At 40.5% G+C, this 17,923-nt stretch overlaps 1 protein-coding gene and 1 long non-coding RNA gene across 3 annotated transcripts in view; one reads left to right on the forward strand and one right to left on the reverse strand.

Annotated features, from left to right (window-relative positions):
- The window catches only part of LOC138261618 (uncharacterized), a 286,479-nt gene extending 271,785 nt beyond the window's left edge, over positions 1-14,694 (reverse strand). The window contains exon 1 of the long non-coding RNA XR_011199127.1: positions 14,563-14,694. This is a non-coding gene — a long non-coding RNA (uncharacterized lncRNA). The remainder of the gene's footprint in view (positions 1-14,562) is intronic.
- The window catches only part of LOC138261617 (arf-GAP with GTPase, ANK repeat and PH domain-containing protein 3-like), a 2,246,054-nt gene that overhangs the window by 831,277 nt on the left and 1,396,854 nt on the right, over positions 1-17,923 (forward strand). The gene's annotated exons all lie outside the window — the stretch shown is intronic.

Here is a 17,923-nt window from a genome sequence, read left to right on the forward strand (position 1 = left end):
TGTGCTAACGTGTTTCCATAGAATGCGACCTTCTTTCAATGTTTGTAACGTCCAACCTAACTACATAATGGATCTTAGCTGACTTTGTCCGTGTTGCAAAAATGATACATCACTCTGTACTATGTCTATTGCAGAGGATACAATATTATTCAAGGTGTATATTCAGTCGTACAAGGTGTTAATCCCATTATCTACAACGGCTAGTGCTTTCTGTAAATTTTCCTGATCTATTTGCCTTAACCGGGCATCTGCTTCTTGTTGGGAAAGCTTCCATATTTCATTATATGCTGCATATAAGAAGCGTTTTCGGCGCTGACTTCTGGGGCCTAACAGGAAATCCTGTAAATCTGTGTTATTAGACAGGAGATTAAGATGTTCTTTGACAGCATCCAGTGAGGTACCGTACAACCATAGCTGGCATAGTTTCTCTACACTATATGTTGTCACTATACCCGAGTGTTCCGAGGACACATAGCGAGGGTCCAACCTATTCATTCTAGAACCCCCCAAGGAGTTTACAAAATGCGTGTGGCACCCATTGCCTTCTACAGACCATAATAACCACCCACTGGGACGCAAAAATGTTGTGTTAAATGTTCCATTCTGGACCCATTCTTTGAGCTGATCTTCAGATAAATTTATATACTTTTGCCATTTGTAAAATTTAGCGGGGGCAGGAATACTGGGCGCATTCAATTCCTTAATATTTGCTAAGCCTAAACAACTTGTTTGTGTACTGTTTCATTTAAAAATATCATTTGAACAGGAATTATGCATGCTCTAAATAAAGCTTCTTTTCCACTTATTTGCCAATTTTTTGTTCCCCAACACTTTTTATGTCAAACGATTTCAGCCAGTACTCATAGCCTTCTATAGCCAATCGGAAAACAAATGAATCTGAATAAATCAATTATGTATCTTTCAATAAAACATGTTGACTTTCCATTCCTGCCAATTTAAAATAATATGACTCAGCATTTTTAACATTGTGCCCAGAACAATATGCAAACTGTTCACTATACATTTTAGAACTGCCTACTGGTGGAGTTGGGCAGTGTTCCCACTATGGGTATTTAAAAATAGTCTTCGGGGTACTTGCTCTGTGAATGAAATAATGTCCATAGTAATGGTAACAGATCTGCATAATTTCCTTTAAACTGGTACACATCTTCATTTTCAAATACTGTATAATACTCTAGAAAAAACATCATTGCATCAACAGTTTTCACAGACCAATCTTCAGAAACCACTCTGGGTGTGATTACATCATTCATAGAAAGTTTGAATACAAATGGTATTTGAATGACCTCAGTAGGCCCATATATATCAAATAATAATACTTTATCCCAAACAATCCCATCAGGAATTGGTATGGCTGTAATGTTCATTAGGCAAAAGTCTCTGCGAATTTTGTGTGATGAAAAATGTGATTTTAGGACCTTATCCACCAGTTGAAGTGTAGAGCGTTCAGGAAGGAAATGACCATGTACAAGAAAAAAGGAAACAATAAAAAACCCAATCCAATGGAGAAAGGCAATTATAGCCAATAAGAGCCATAGATAATTCCATGGACGAATGAAATAGTTAATTTTGAGCCAATGTATCAGCTTACGTGCTCTTGACAATTCTATTGAAGTAGAGGCAGATGAGTCTGTGAAAGTGTCATTAACGTCAACAAAATAACCAGAATCTGTTTGTGCAAAAACTGGAGCTGTGTTTCGAAGAGAACTTGCAGAAGACTCCCTCTGTGTTTCATAGTAGACTATGCTATCCGTTTGCGTAGAATTTGTATAAAACTGCTCAATATAACCAGTACTAATTGTAGAAGTAGTTGTTAGTGGAACCAATGAAAGCTCAATTTCCACCCTCTCCAAGCTCCGAGAGGTATCAACGTTGCTGTTGAAGACTTGTAGGGGAACATCCTGGTCTGTAGTTGGAGGGATTCGTGGACTACCCAGGAGTCCTCTAGGTCTGCTGCACAGAATCGGCCACATGGTGTAACTTGACATTGTCAATAGAGATGAAGTGATTTTCCTTAGAGCCAGGCAGCGGTGGTGGAATAACAGTTCTGGTACCGTGTATTCCCAGGACTGGAACCAAGGCATGATAAGAAGGACAAAACTTATTTTTCACAGCAATGTTTTCATGCACTAGACCCCCAAGTTTTGGAATCCAGCCGGTAGATGTTACTGGAACATCCCTAATTCCAGTGGAGGCAGCCTTGGCAGATTCATGGTCATCACAGAACTGTTGTAAGTCCTGCAAGACAGTTACACGTTCATTTATGTCAAAAGGTGTATCTGCCACTTCCGCGCCAGGTCCATCAAGATCTGGAACATATATTTGAGTTCCAAAGAGGCATTCGTATGACGTACACCCCCCCCCCCCCCAACGAATATCTGGGAAGATTAAGTGCTCTCTGGACTCCATATAAGTGTGTAAGCCAACTACGACCAGTTCCCAATACTCTAGTTGTTAAGGATTGCTTTCAATCTCGGTTTTGTCGCTCCACAACACTATTTCCCTCGGGATGAAATGGAGATGAGTAATGCAGTTGGACCCCTAACTAAGCCATGGCGTCCCTGTAAGCCCTTGAGTCAAAAGCAGGGCCCCGGTCCGAGTGGAAAGCTGCAACAGCATATGTGCCAATAAAGACTTGCAAATCTTTAATAACAGTTTGAGCATAAGCCGAGCATTGTGGCCAAACCCATAGAAATCTAGGGCATGAGTCAATAGCGACTAGGATGTATTTGTATGCACTATGTGGTGTCAGGGGACCACAATGGTTGGAAATTAGGAGGGGTGTCTGCGGTGGGCGTTTGACAGTGGATTCTTTTATTTGCTGGCAGATGTCACAACAAAGGACATACTGCTTGGTCTGTTTGTAGAGACCTGGCCACCAATAGCATGATTGTAATATTGAAATTGTAGCGGCCATACCAGCACGAGCAGAAGCAACTCCCTCATGCGCTGCTTTTAATAATTCAGGTCTTAGGTCTTTATTGGGAATCATTCAAACTCCCACACCTGGTATAGTTGCTTGTGCATCAAATATGCCTGCCATCCGGTAGGAATATCTACCAGGATATGTAAACATAGAAATAGCCAGTGGCTGTGTACTAAGATGGTGCGCACTTCCAAAAATGTTTCTTCTTTGCTGGTATTAAAATCCAAAAAAGTACATATTATTGACAGTTAGACATATATAATATATGGAGTGCCAGAGTGGCTCCACACCCAGCCACAAGGTGTGTAGATTGTGATCCCGAAGGTCCACAATGAGTGAATTAAGTTGAAAGAACCACGGAACATCCAAGCATTCCAAATGTAAGTCCTTTATTCTTCTTGGGTATTTAATGGTGTTGCCTTTTGAATCTCTGAACCTGTTTTGGTGTTAGTAATGCAGATATTCATTAAAGGACTGGATACAATAATACGAATCACAGACAATCACTGTCACCTATTCAGTATCCGTATGTTCCAGTGCCATCACCAGAGCCTTAAGCTCTGCAAGTTGTGCAATGCAATCTTCTAGAGTCTGCATGTAAGTATTTTGTAGATGGAAATTGCCATCCTTCATGTATCCACTCACGACTGCGCAAGCAGCGGATTATTGATGTTTGGTGCCTATTGCTTGTTGGGCTGAACCATCAGTGTACAGGATTGTCTGATATTGTTTGCTAGGCAATGTATTTTCTGGAACTAGATACTCAAGTTCATATTGTAGGAATTATTGGGTCTGTAATTTGGAGTCAAAGACATAATCTACATCAGTGGCTGTCAGAGATGTTGCCTATTGCATTCAATGTGGATGTAATGCTTTAGAGTTTGGAACGCTCGTTTTGGTAACAGCCGCAAGGGCTGGAATTGGGCATACGACAATAATGCGCTTCGCCTGAGCCAGAGGTTTCTCTTTAAGGACCGCCGTGAGAATTTTCTCAGTGGGAGCAAAGCGTTGTTCAGCTGTGGAATATAATTGTGATTTGTATGCATTTGGGACGGTCTCACCCTCAATGAATGTCACATAGGTGAAACCAATGGCACCAGCAATTACTCTGATGACCAAATGTTTTTTATTGTCATGTCATGTAAGTGTTTTGCTCCAAGCATGTCTTTTTGCAAAGCTTTTAGAATGCGTGAATGTTTGCCTGTCCAGAATTTGCTGGTAAAGTCAGGACATATTAAATCATATAATGGTTTAATGCGTTGTGCATAATCTGGAATATATGTTCTGCCAAAATTTAAAAAGCCCAACACTGACTGGAGCTTTTTTATTGTGTTTGGTGGCTGTAGTTGAGCGCATGTTTCCAAACATTGGGGTGCAAGGCTCTTGTCTTCATCTGACAGTTCGTATCCCAGAAACAGGACACTAAATAAGGCTGTTTTCTTTTTTTCAAGTTGAATTTAGAGCTGATTTCGGAAAATCCTACAACAATGCAGTACAGATGTTAAACAAGCTGAGAAGAGTCCTGGGCTGTTCTTGTACCCTTGTGGGAGGCGGCAGAATTTTTTCCCAGAGCCAAGTGCGCTAAACCTCATTGAATCCCTACTTTCAGGCGCTATGTTTTGGCAGAAAACCCCATTGAAAATATTCAGGGTCGTTTTTTTGCACACTATATTGCTCATGAGTGCTGTGTGCCGTGCTATGTGCTTTTTGTATGGCAAATGTTTTTGTGTTACTGTTTAAATGTCTGTAGTCTAAGACTATTCTATATGAGTGATTGAGTTTAGCGACTGGAAATAATGGATTATTCATGGATGAGTCTGAGTGTTCAGTGACACCCTGGTACTCTAATTGGTTGAGTATTTCCCTCACAGGTGCTTTTGCATCATCATTTATTGGGTATTGAGGTTGAGGTTGGGTTGGGATTTTATTGGTATTACCTGGTAGGGGGAATCTCTGTCCCACCCTCCATGATTGCAATATAACGTGGGTGCTTGCGCCACTGCCCAGTCAATGGCGTACATTTCAGCGAGCTTTCTGGGAACAAGGGGTGAGAAGAACTTTTCAATAATATTCTCTCTGTAAGGGAGATTGCGGATAAATTCTGGCAGCCAATCTTATTCAGCCAGCAAAATATCATAGATAGAAATGACGGGGTCCCAAAATATGGTGTCTATCATACGTTCAATGTCTCCTTCTAACTCAATTGTTACTTTCTACACCCTGACGGGAGTGGAGACACTCATGCCCGCAGTCTCAACTTGCAAGAAGTCATCAATTGCTTTCACCTCCAGATGGTCTTGAAGATCCTGGCGAACTATTGTGACCTCTGCCACAGTGTTGTGCAATGCCAGTGCTCACTTCCTGTTCTTCAGTAAAGCCCTTTTCTTGAGTGGTATGTCGGATTGTAACTGCTGCCAGTTTTTTCTCTTTAAATTTGGGTTTTTGTTGGGGACGTTTCTCTTCTTTTTTAACTGGAACTTCAGCTGAGCATGAGTGCTTTCTTGGTTTCATGTACTCTGTTCGCTGCTCTGAGCGTCCACTTCTCTCACTGCGTTTTTCTGGTGAGTCCTGAAAGGAACGAGATTGGTGTCTATCAGTATATTGATAACTGTCAGGCGTTTTTATATTATCCCTATTTCTAAGGTTATACCTATTTTGTGGGGTCTCCGCAGGCAGAGATTCTCCCCTTTCTTTTTTTAGGTCTTTGTTGTTTTTTATCTCAGCGTTTTTAGAACCATCAGGCACTTGCTTTGTAGTGTCTTTGTTAGATCTAGTGGTTTAATGGGTCTGGCCTCCAGAGTATCTCGACCAGTACTAGAATAGGTAGCTAATTTTCTTGATCCTGTGCAGGAACGTCCTGGAGCTGCATGCGGACTGCTAGTGCAACTGCTTCCCCTTTACGTTTACTTAATATGATTGAAGATACTGTGGCAAAATTGCCCATTAATTGCACCCCCAAATACAGGTCTGAGGCAGCTCCATATTCATCTTGAATTTGTTTTAACACCTCCGGAAGATTAGTAAGTGTTGGTGTACCGTGCAGTATAGAGCATGGCATATACCGTGCCCCAAGTATTGCAGTTATCAACTGTGGGAACCATCCTGAATGGGAAGCACATAGTGAGAAGTCTATGTTTATCCTGAGGCCCCGTATGGGGAAAAACAGTTGCAGCGCATTTATTTGTTGAGCTAACCAAAACAGAATTTCCTCCCGCTTGGCGGCTACCTTACCCATGATCGAATGTACAGTAGCCGGGTTAATGCCTGGTATAACTGCATGTTGTTGCAATGGGGCAGCACATGCTGCGTTAGTATTTAATGTTTGCATAACAAACTGTACTAACAGTCTGTATATTATCGTGAGCTCTATATATAGGTGGCGAACCACTGCTACCGCTAAGGTTGCTGCATCAGGGTGTGGTGTATATGTGGCCAATAAAGGCCAGGTCAGGCCATCATTGCTCAGAGGACCTAACCTAATGTGTGATATTGTATGTGGTAGGGTGCCATCAAGCCACTTATTATGGTCTTGATAAGATAAAGGTATTTCTAAATATGCACAAGCTCTGTATTGTGCAGGTATGTTTGCAGGTGTGTAGTAGTGAAATTTATTTGTGTTCCTATCTGCTGCTGGAAAGGTGACCCAAGAATAAAATAATTCTGTTCTATAGGCTGGATGAGCCTCATCAACAAATGTGACTGGACCCCCCTGGGCCCTTAGGCCATTTGCTAATAAATGTGCAGTGAGGGGAGGTCACATATTTACTGCAATTGCTACCAGTTGTGGGTTTGCCATATTAATGGTAGATGTATATTCAGAGATAAGGACACCAAGTAGAGATTGGTTCAAGTTTGAACAACCTACAGCTCAAGGTAGGTACTACCTATTTGCTGAGGAGGAAATCCTCACTACCACGGACGTCTCTGTATAAAGTATCGAGGTGTCTTTAGCCTTTAATGAGGCTGAGATACTTAGGAGGATTTGAAAATTAGTGCCTGACCAAATGTTGGCGGCGCCATGTTGCGTGGGTTCCCATTATGCTAATGAGGCTACTGGATGTGGGTGGCAGAATCACATGGATTGTAGATACTAAGTATGATTCCACACCAAATGATGCCTGTCGGCCTAATCCAGGTTTTCCGGCTAACTAGCAGCGCCTCATCTCTAAAGTTTCATATAGGCAAAGACAACAGAGGCAAAATGTAGTTCAGTAAGTATTTATTGAAGTAATTGCATCTTAGATTACAAAAAGCATGTATTGTAATAACTAGGATGATAGAACACAATAAAAACAAGCAGGTGACTAAAAGATTAAAACACAAAAACGGACCTACCATACTGTCACTAGGAGTGATCTATATTTCTCCTACCTACACTATGTTTGAGCACAGCGTAAAAAGCCTAATCTGCTCTGCGGGTTTCCCTCTGGGAGTACATCCTCCTTCATACCTGGAGGAAGAAGCCTGTAGTCTAGAGAGACACCGTCCCCATGTGGATCAGGGGTTCAGCCATCAAGGCAAGTAGCGGTAGCGAAGCAATCTGCAATCAGCATACAGTTGTGGTCATCTGGCTGTAATCTCCCTCTAACGTTTTTGGGACAAAGGGGTGTTTTTATAATAAAACAGCTGATATTCTAAGAAATTGTCCCCACGTATGAGTGTGTGTTTGTCTGTGAATGTTGAAGACACAGCATACCACCTTTGTCGGCAACTGTATCTGACGTAGCCTTGGAAAAAAGCACAAAGTGAAATAAATGTCCTAGTATGACTGTGATGCTTTCCTAGGCGTAAGAACAATGAGATAAAGAAAACAAAACAGCACCTCAAATGTGGCTATTGCTAGAAAAATAAAGCAATGATGAATAAAATGTAACTTGGATAAAGTGTACAGCGGCAGGCATAGTTAGCTAAAACTACGTGGCTAAAACAGCTATGCAACAGAAGTACCCTATGCTGTACATTATAAAGATATTGCAAGTCATTGAGAAGTTCCATAACTATACAAAGGAACTGGTTTATTGCTCTGTGTGTGGTGTAGTCATTGGCAGGTACCCAGGCTGGGGAGGACGCTACAACTGGTAACGAGGTGAGGATAAGTAACCCAAAGAAAAAAGTGCTCTCCTGGAGCGTTTGTAGTGATCCAAGCAAACTGCTTGTGCGTGCCACGTGTGCCTTTGTTGAAGTGCTGAGTCGACGGTTGGCATCTGAGAAGTCAAAGCACAACTCTAGCCGGTGTGAAGCATTTAAAAGTAAAGAAAGCTTCACTAAGAAGTCTGAACATCCTTGGCCAAGAAGCTACAACCGAGACCCTACTTAAAGGTACTGTGCGCCACGCAAAATAGTTATTGATTTTATGAAGTGTTAACGCTAAAGGCATGTACAACCAGGTTTACAAAGTCCTGCTAGGCAGAGATCAACCAGGTGTCACAAAATGTAAACGGACACGTAGAAAGGAGAAAATAACTAACTTACTGAGCCTGCTAAAGAAAGTCATTGTGCCACAGCATTCGAAAAAGTGACTCAAGGAGAAGTGCTCATAGTTGTGCTTACTGAGTTGTCCCTACCCGAAGCGGTTGCTCATCAACCTGCCAAGTGGGCTCAGAACAACTTAATGGGTCTTCAAAGAATTGAAGGCAACAGTTGTATTTGTGAAATTTGAAGATGGCAGCTAAGAGAGAAGACACTTATCCTGAGGCTCACGTCAAAAGACTTTAAAGAAAGTTTGCACAACCATGATCATCCTACTACGTCAGGGAGCACACTACTCTCAACGTCACTAAGTTCCATACTGGTTTATAATGATGCCACCTTCCTGAAACCGCCAAGAAGCACAATATTGGTAATTGTGGACTGCTTGGATAAAGACATTTGAAGATTTCACATATGCACTTGAAGAGACTGATAACAGGACGATTATCTATCTCAAACATCTCGCTGGTGAGGTTATGAAAGAAGTAATTAAGAAATTGCTGAGAACTGACAAAGAAGTCACATACCATCAGATAAAAAATTATTTAAGTCTCAAATTCATTCCATTTCCCAACGTTGATAATGAACTATATGTTTTTACTAAAGAGCGTCAAAGAGTTGGTGAAACAATCGATGAATTGTTGGAAAGATGCAGTGCAGTCATCAAAAGGTGTAAATTAATTAAACGATGAAGAAGCCCCGTGTCTTAGAGTTAATGATGGATGCTTGTCCAATTCATTCAAAAGACATACTGAGAGAAGCTCTTAGTCTGGAGCTAGTGTTGATGGCTCCCAAACCTGAAGAACATGCTGAGAGGCTGCTGACCTGGAGGCTGGACATGCCCAGAGCAAGTCTGTCATGAGTGTGTAAATAATCTGAAGCAGAAGACTAAAGGACACAAATTGGTGTTTACACATAAAACGAAGTTGGGTTTTAGATTTTTGTGGCACACGAAAGTAAGTGTCCTGCCGTTGGACAGATATGTAAAGGCTGTGGGAAAGAATACCGTTTTGCAATAATGTGTAAAGCAAAGGAAAAGTTAAGTGCATCACAGCACCAAAGACAAAATGGCCGCCAGAATGTTCCAGAAGCAACGTTCGAACCATGTCCACAAGGCAAAGCAGAAACATCAGTTGAGGCAAATAGATACTAAACAAAGTTGATCGTTATCTAAATCATCGTCAAACAGCTCTTCCACCTCAATAATAAGTGAAAGTGAAGAAAGTGATTGTGCCATGTCGATGTTTACCTCAGAAAAAATATGCACGTCGGACTGGTCATGTTTGAAGAAAAATGTCAGTCAAAGCAAAGTCAAAATTCCAAAGCAGCCAAATCATAGAAACACTGTCCAAAGATTACGTTGAAAATAAACAGATGTTCAATAACTTTCATTATCAACTGTGGTGCATCGATAACTATAAGGCCTAAAGAGAAACACAATTAACTGTCTCCATTACCACAGCTTACGCTGTTGAAGACCAAAGTGTATACTTGGGTTGTATTGACGCCCATAAAGAGTCAAGATTCATTTGTAGTATCAGTGAAACATAAGAAAACGAAGGTACAAGCACCGATCCATGAGCTTCAAGGTAGAGTCTCAAGTGCCTGTTTGCTTAGTTTCAACATGAGTGCTCATATGGGACTGAATTCTGTGAATTACAACATGAATGCTCATCATGAAATACTAAGTCAATTCCTTTCTTTGTTTCATGGTTTAGGAAAGCTAAAGACTATGTAAGTAAAACTGCATATTAATGAGGAGACTTTGCCATTTTCAGTGCTCCACTATGGGAGGTGGCAAAGAAAAATGCTTCTTTTTAATGGTAGCAAGAATGTGAGAAAAGTTTCAAGAGAATCAAACATGCTGTTGAAAATGCTCCTAAGATGGCATACTTCAATCCAAATCTTCATGCAGAGGTTGTGGTTGACGCTAACCCAGTTGGGTTAGGCACTATCCTTGCACAACATGGTGAATGCCCAAATGCTCGACAGCATATTGTGGCCTATGCTAGCAGCCATTTGTCCCAAATAGAACATGTTTACAACCTGAGAAAGAAAGTTTGGCTGTGGTATCGGCTTGTGAACTTATCCATGTATTTCTGTATGGAAAGCCTTTTACACTGGTAAATGTCATCAAGCTTTGCTACTTATGTTTGGCAATCCAAAAGCCAAAATGCCTCCTTGCATTGAACGCTAGGGGCTACAGTTACAAGAGTACGATTATATAATTGTGCATCATCCATGAAAGGATCAGAATCCTGCTGACTACTTCGCAAGAGTGACTATATTAGGACCAAGGTACTCCAAGACTGCTCAGGCCTACATTAACTTCATTGTCAAGTCAAGTACGCCAACTGCTATATCGTTAGCCCAGATTGTCACTGCCATGATATGATCTGCTGAAGGTAAGACATACTCACACATCAGTTGTGGAACAAACACTTTCAACCTCTCAATAATGATGGTGAATATCAAAATATATAAAAATGTCAAAGACTCATTGTCCATAACTCAGGAAGGAGTTATGCTGTGAGGGTCAAGAATCCTGCTTTTGGAGGGTCTGTGACAGAAAGTGATTGAAATGGCTAACGAAGGACATTATGGTGTCGTTGCCACAAAGAGAGCTCTTCAAGACCGAGTTTGGTTTCCATACTTAGATGAAAGAGTTGAAAAATAACTCAGTGCCCATGACATAAGCAATTGCATGTCAACCAGTGTTACTCAACATACTCTGATTATGTCAGAACTCCCCAGACATGCATGGAAGACAATAGCCATTGATTTCTTTGGTCCACTTGATCATGCACATCATCTAATGGTGATTGTAGATGAATACACACATTTTCCTTTAGTTGCAGATCTCTCATCCATGACTCACAAACAAGTTATTGAAAGACTAGATGGCATATTTGCGACATGGGCCATCCCAGCCCGAAGTCTGATAATGGCCTGCCCTCTAGCAGTAAAGACTTAAAAGAGGTTTTGCAGCATCTGAACATCAAGCATTAAAAGTAATGGACTTGTGCGTTTTATGAGTACACTAAAAAAAGCAGTATAGTGTGCAACTCGTGAGAAGCTCAATTTGAAAACAGTATTAAATTCTACTCTGCAAGCTTATTGTCTGACTCCCCACTTGACCACAGGTAAAAGTCCTGTGACTTTGATGTTTGGGAGAGCAATGACAACTAAATTACCTCAATGGACTGCCAAGAGAGACAAAGCTTCCAGTAACCAGATGGGGTCATATGATCAAAGCACCAAGAAGATTGATTGAAGGAATATAGTTGTACGTGTTTTTATATATATAGTATATGTGTGTGTTTGCTGATTTTAGAAACAAAATATATAATTTCTCATTTAACAAAGGGGATATGTAGTGTCTTGCATGTTTTAGGACAGAATTTTTCTGGCTTCAAACAGACTCCATATCAGTGTGAATTAATCATTAGAATGGATTGTAATGAAAGCTTAGTTTACAATTTTGGAGTTCACAGGTACACGCAGAGAAATATAGACATGTGAATTACAGCTTTGTGTGAGGCATAGTAATTGGCGGGTACCCAGGCTGGGGAGAACGCTACACTTGTGGCTAATGTTCTGCTCCCAAATTATCTGACAGGTGAGCCTACCTCCTGGCTGTGATCCTCTAATCCCCTCTCTCTTGACTACCTTAAAAAATACTTCTAACACTGATAAAGGTCTTGCCTTTCTGCTCTAACTTTCTTACCTGTCCTTCCTCCCTAGACTTTCTGCAAACTTTTATATTGGCACTATGATTTCTCCCTACCTTACCTATACCCTCTTCTCTCTGATTTTAAAATAATGCCTACATACCATAAATAATTATAGATACAAAACAGAACACCAACATTAATTGATTTATTTTTACATTTGTTGGAAGTTTCAAGAATATGTGCGATCTATACGACGTATAAATGTTGATGTGGAGCGGTCTGACATTCCATTGAATGATGTCTATGATATACAAGTAAAAACTAAATAAAAATAACTAAATTGTTACAGAACTTTCTTTTGAACCTAAAAAAACACACACACAAACACCCATCCCCCCACACACACACAGACAAACACACATATATATAAAAAACAGATTCCACATGTGATAGCATCCAGTAGTCAAACTAATATATTCCCTCTATACTTATGTCAGAAACAATCACTGGTCCAGCTTGCACATAAATCCTCAAGGATACTTTAAGCAACAAAAACGTTGAAGCAAATCATAGAGTGTTCTTGACTGCTAGCTGTGGAATGCCTTCAACCCTTCCTAAGAGCTAGAGCCAATCACTGCCACGTCAAACAAAGCACTCCTTTGTTTGTCAGCATTTTGTTCAGCCCTGTGAAAAAAAGGTTATTAAATCGTGAGTAATAAGAGGTATTTACCTCTAATTTAGTTGGTTTCTTGCAATCATAATCTCAGCTGGTGGATTTTTCTCAACTGGTCTTGCTAATATCCATTAGTGGACATTAGGAGACATCTAGAGCTCTATATAATCACAACTTTAAAAAACTTATGTCCACTCCTGTAAGTGTAGAACATGGTCTGTTGATAATACAGTCATTACAAGAAGTGGGTAGCAGGATAGGATGAGTACTTTTATGCCTATGTCATTCAAGATGCCATGTTTCAATACAATCTTTCGTATTCATTAAAAAAAATAACTTTTAAAACACTACTATCTTTAAAAATACAATCCCTACGATCTAAATAGCAGTGTAATTAGAATACAGTCTAAAATATCTACATCGAATTTAGGAAAGCAATTGGAAATCAGAATAACTGACTACAATACGAATCCTTAAGATACACAGGCCAAACTATAACTGAGGTTACAATAGAAGTAAGAAGGAACTGTCAAACATGTTAGGGAAGATGAAGTTAATGAAAAAGGTATGAAGATGTGATTGTACTCTTGAACACTTAGAAAACTTTTGATGAGTCTAATTATCCCTATGAATGACTGCTTAAATAGAAATCATTCACGTTGGGCTCTAGTAGCCACGCTTCAATGGCATCTGCTGGTACAACAGGTTACTGACAGCATCATAAAACTTTGTCATCGTTATTTGGACAGGTAAGTTGAGATTTCATATACCTTTTTTTCATATAAATCCTACCAGGAGCCAACAGCCGTCACAAACACTGACAAGACCCAGAAAAAAAGAAGATGGTTTTCTATTCTTTTGTTCCAGTTATGGAGTCAATTGGATTTCCTCTCTATTTTGTCCAGAATTTCAACAATTCAGTAATTAGCAATTGCCTCTCTTTAGGGATACCTACTGAGCACTTATTTTTATTTATCTAAACTCGTGCAACATTTTACTTAAAAAAAAGATGAGGGAGGGCTCTAATATTTCATGATGCTTTTTCTGAATTATTTTAGGCTGGTCTGGTGGTTTGTGCATGTTTTTCCCTTTGAGAGATCTCGAAGAAAGCAGAAATACTCCTTTTGAAATCCAACAAATGTAGATTCAGCTCTTATAGCACAATTTAAGCACTTGACAACTATGACTAGAACCAGCCACAGTAATTAAAAGAACAAATTGCATCTTGGAATACAGTTGAACAGGATAGATTGCAACGAGAGAGCTTGTTTGTCAAACTCATCCAGATAATATGTTGTTTACATTCATTGGGCTGTGGTGCCAGGTTTTAAGATCCTGACTGCAAAAAATTACATTTCAGTATTTTCCGTTAAATTGTCTGTGCAAGCAAAGACCTTTTGACTTTACTAAAATTAGATCAGCCAGCCCTTCTTCATCCATTCTTCTGTCATTGTGGCATTCAGATTAGCATTTCACCCACTGCAGCATACAGCATGGGGCAGGTCAACCTACTTGAGCTGTTGGCTAGGTTAACTGTTAGTGATTGCATTTTGGTATTTAACAAGGAACACGTCTGCACACTAAGTAGTTCCCTTCAGTGCGATGGATTATTAAGGCAATGAGTAGTTTTTGAGACTGAAAAATATTTTTGCTTTTAGTCATTTTTATTGTATTGGTTAGGGCCGGCAACTCCCAAAACAGTGAAGTTTTACAAAAAGCATCACGAAACAAATATTGAGAAAGCCAAAAAACTGTCAGCCTTCTTCAGACCTATTGACATCGACAATGCTTCATTTTACCTTAGTTGTGAATGACTTCATCCCGACTCGCAGAACTGAGCTCGGGGTAAGTATCGCGTATTTCACCCCAGAGGTCCAAGGTAAGGTTTGATCTGCAGTATAATGTCACGATTTTCTTGGACCAGACATCAGAAGGGCCGTGGTATGGAACTTCCTCATCGATTTCATCACCAGACTACTACACAATGGTTGGAAAACAAGAGAAATTGCACACAAAAAAACCTTTAAAGCGACCATTGTCAGCAAATCTTGCTGTACTGAAAAAGTTTCTTGGTGTGAGATTGCATTTCTCTCGCCGAAGTTCGCTCCGAAGTGTAAAAAACAACCTCGAGAGCATCCGTTAAAGATTCAGATAAAGCACTTAAGAAAGAGAAGCAAGCAGGAAAAGGCTCAGACTGCGTAGGGTTAATGAGAGACTCGAGAATGGCTGTGCGCGTGTAATCTCCCGGAAGTAAAACAACTGCAGTCCAGGAAAATCCCACCCCTTATGAAGCAGAAGTTTGAATCATCAGACTGCAGCGCTGATAAGTAGAATATTAGCAAATACTGGTGTGCTACGCAGCTGCCCACATTCTGATTATTGCTTTGGCAAACAAGCATTTGCAAAGCCAATAGGTTGCGCATATGCGAAATCTATTAGCTTTGTCCATTTGTTTTTACATGTAGGAAACTGGACGATTACTTCATAGAATGTTCTAGAAGGAGCCTGGTACCAGAGATTCTGAATTATGTTGACATCCAATGCTCTAGATGTCAGGGCACGCCTCCCGCAGTGACCGCATTCCGCTCACTGCATTTTCAATAAAGGGCTTTAGGGGAATTGCTGACACTCGAGAACATTTCAAGGAGAAGTGATTAATTTTCTGACATGGTGTTGAGACTCCTTACAAACACACACTACCGCACCAGCCCACAGGCAGCGCGCTCTCATGTAATGACTGCCATGTAAACGAGCTCTTCTGCTCTCCCTCAGTACTCCTTCATTTTAATGTCTGCCTAAAACAATAAAAAGCAGTGTATGTTTTTATCTGAGTGACCCCCTTGTTTGTTTCCCCTCTGTACTTAAGACAGTTTACGTTATTTGTTCTGTGATCTGACCTTTCATTTTACCCCAAAAATCTGTATTTTTTGGCTGAACCCTGATCTTTTTCCATCTCCTTCAAAGCGTATTTTAGGAGCTATGTCACAGGACATGAAATAAGATACTATTTAAGCTCAGATGGTCCAACTCGGAGTACTTGCTTACAAAGCGTTCCCAGTTCATGCAATAACTAGTTGTAGAGATCCAAATTATGCACAAAGGAAATTAAAAAACAAAGCACTAGCAGCAGAAAAACGAAATCTAGTTAGCTAGCTTTTTGAGAGGATTATAAACGCATTTCCAGCCATTGTAACTCTGCTTCAGTAGAAGGTAAAAAGAGTCACAAATGGGATATCAGTATTTCTGTAATCATCTTGCCCCATACCATGCCAGTTAGAGATTTGGCTACAACTTACGTTCCGTCTGTGACATGCAACAGACCTGTGTCAGACTGCATGAATAAAAGAGTTAAGGTCATTTGTGACATCTTTTTTTATGACATCCCCCCTCCCCCCCAGCTATGGTGATTGTCGTTTTGTATCCAAAACAAAAATCAGCCTCTAGTATGGAGTGCAGTCATTAAATGGTAAAAAAAAATAGTATCTCAGAAGCGCATGGTTAGTGGAAGGACACTGGCTGCGAGCCACTGATTGCCAACTGGAAAGGGTACGTGGTCCGAGCTCCAGGAAACAGCCGAGGAACTAAGAGAGGAAATGCACCCAGATGACGTCAACAGCTGCTGTTGGCCAATAACAAGTAAGAAAAGGAGAATGACCAGGGAAGTTGACAATGGTAAGTGATAGGAAGGCTGTGGGAGGGCTGTAAATTCTTCAACAGATTTTTTTCTAATACAAAAGGTTTCGCCACAGTGCAAGCGCTGTGAAGGCGAAACGTAAAAAGGAAGACCAAATAGAAGAAAAAGCAGAAGCATTGTGACGCCAAGGAAAGCAGGCACTTTCTCATCTGGCTGAAATCAGAACATAGTCACATTACTCCCTCTAAAGGCGCAGACAAATCATTCAGTAACAACTGAGCTTGGAACATTCACAGAAATTGCTTTTCTAATTCTAATTGATTTTATTGGTAAGCATCCTGAGAATGAGTAATAAAAGGATACTGCATTTATTATTCATAAAAAAAATACACATAATTCAACTTAATTCTCCATTGAGAAAGAAGACGTGATTAAAAGAGGTTTCAGGATTGAGGTGGGTGTACTGGGAGAAAGCGAGTTGAGTGTGCTAGGAAAGAGGTGGGCCTGATCGATTGAGAACTGAGAGCCAGTGATTGAGACAGAAGGCAGACAAGAAAGATGTGTGACTTATGGAGAGTGCAAAGTCTGAGAGGTGTCTGACAAGAATCTGTTAGTGATGGCAAAAAATGATAACAAAGCCTCTTTTTTAGTAAGTCGGTCTATAAGTTGTGCTTGTTTCCCTTTGGAGAAGTGGTTCTCTCAAGCTCTCTGAACACACATCTAATCTTTAGATATGCTCCCCTACATGTTTAGCAATATATATCAGCCAATGCTGCTGATGAGTGCCTGTCCCGTGCAAGCTTGTTAGGATTGCATAGAACGCAGGCCTAGTGGAGTCTATTAAGTTAGTTGTGGCAGCAAAAGATTTGTTAGATCAGTGGTGAACAGAGTCAGAAAGATATCTGTTCAGTAGCGTATTAGCCCTAGAGGGTATGTGTGTAGGCTCAAAAAGGGAGTATATTCAATCAGTATTTGGTAGCTCAGAAGGGTGACTTTTCAGTGGTGCTATAATCAGGGCTAGTGGTCCTTTTCTTTCCTTTCCATTCCCCCTACCCCTACCCCTTATCTTTCCTTTGTCCTTTCCTCTCCTCCTTCGATGCACCTTTCTCCTCCTTCACCCCGTTTGTATTTCTTCCCCTCACCACATCCCTGGCTTTTCCTCTAATCATGCACCCTGTGAAAAAGCATGGAAGTTACCTCAACACAGATGTGGGTAAACACCAGAGACAATAAAATTGGTATTGCGATATAGAATTTAAGTCCACATGATCATGGAAAGATATTTAACTGGCCAAGCCACTGGGTCAGTTTTTCAAATTAAGATTTGCATGTGATGCAGTCATGGCTTAGAGAGATTTTCCTTTGTGGTTTCATCATGATCGTGACAAAGCTTAAACATGCCTACTAGGGTGGCTGCTTTGGTACATATCTGGTGTCTCTGTGACTCAACGTTGTCTGACCAGTTAAAGTGTGTGTGTCTGTCTGTAGTATTTCATCCTGGGTCAGTGGTGTAAAATTAGCCCCTG

Source organism: Pleurodeles waltl, chromosome 10, assembly GCF_031143425.1.
Source record: "Pleurodeles waltl isolate 20211129_DDA chromosome 10, aPleWal1.hap1.20221129, whole genome shotgun sequence".
In the NCBI taxonomy this organism is placed as follows: domain Eukaryota; kingdom Metazoa; phylum Chordata; class Amphibia; order Caudata; family Salamandridae; genus Pleurodeles; species Pleurodeles waltl.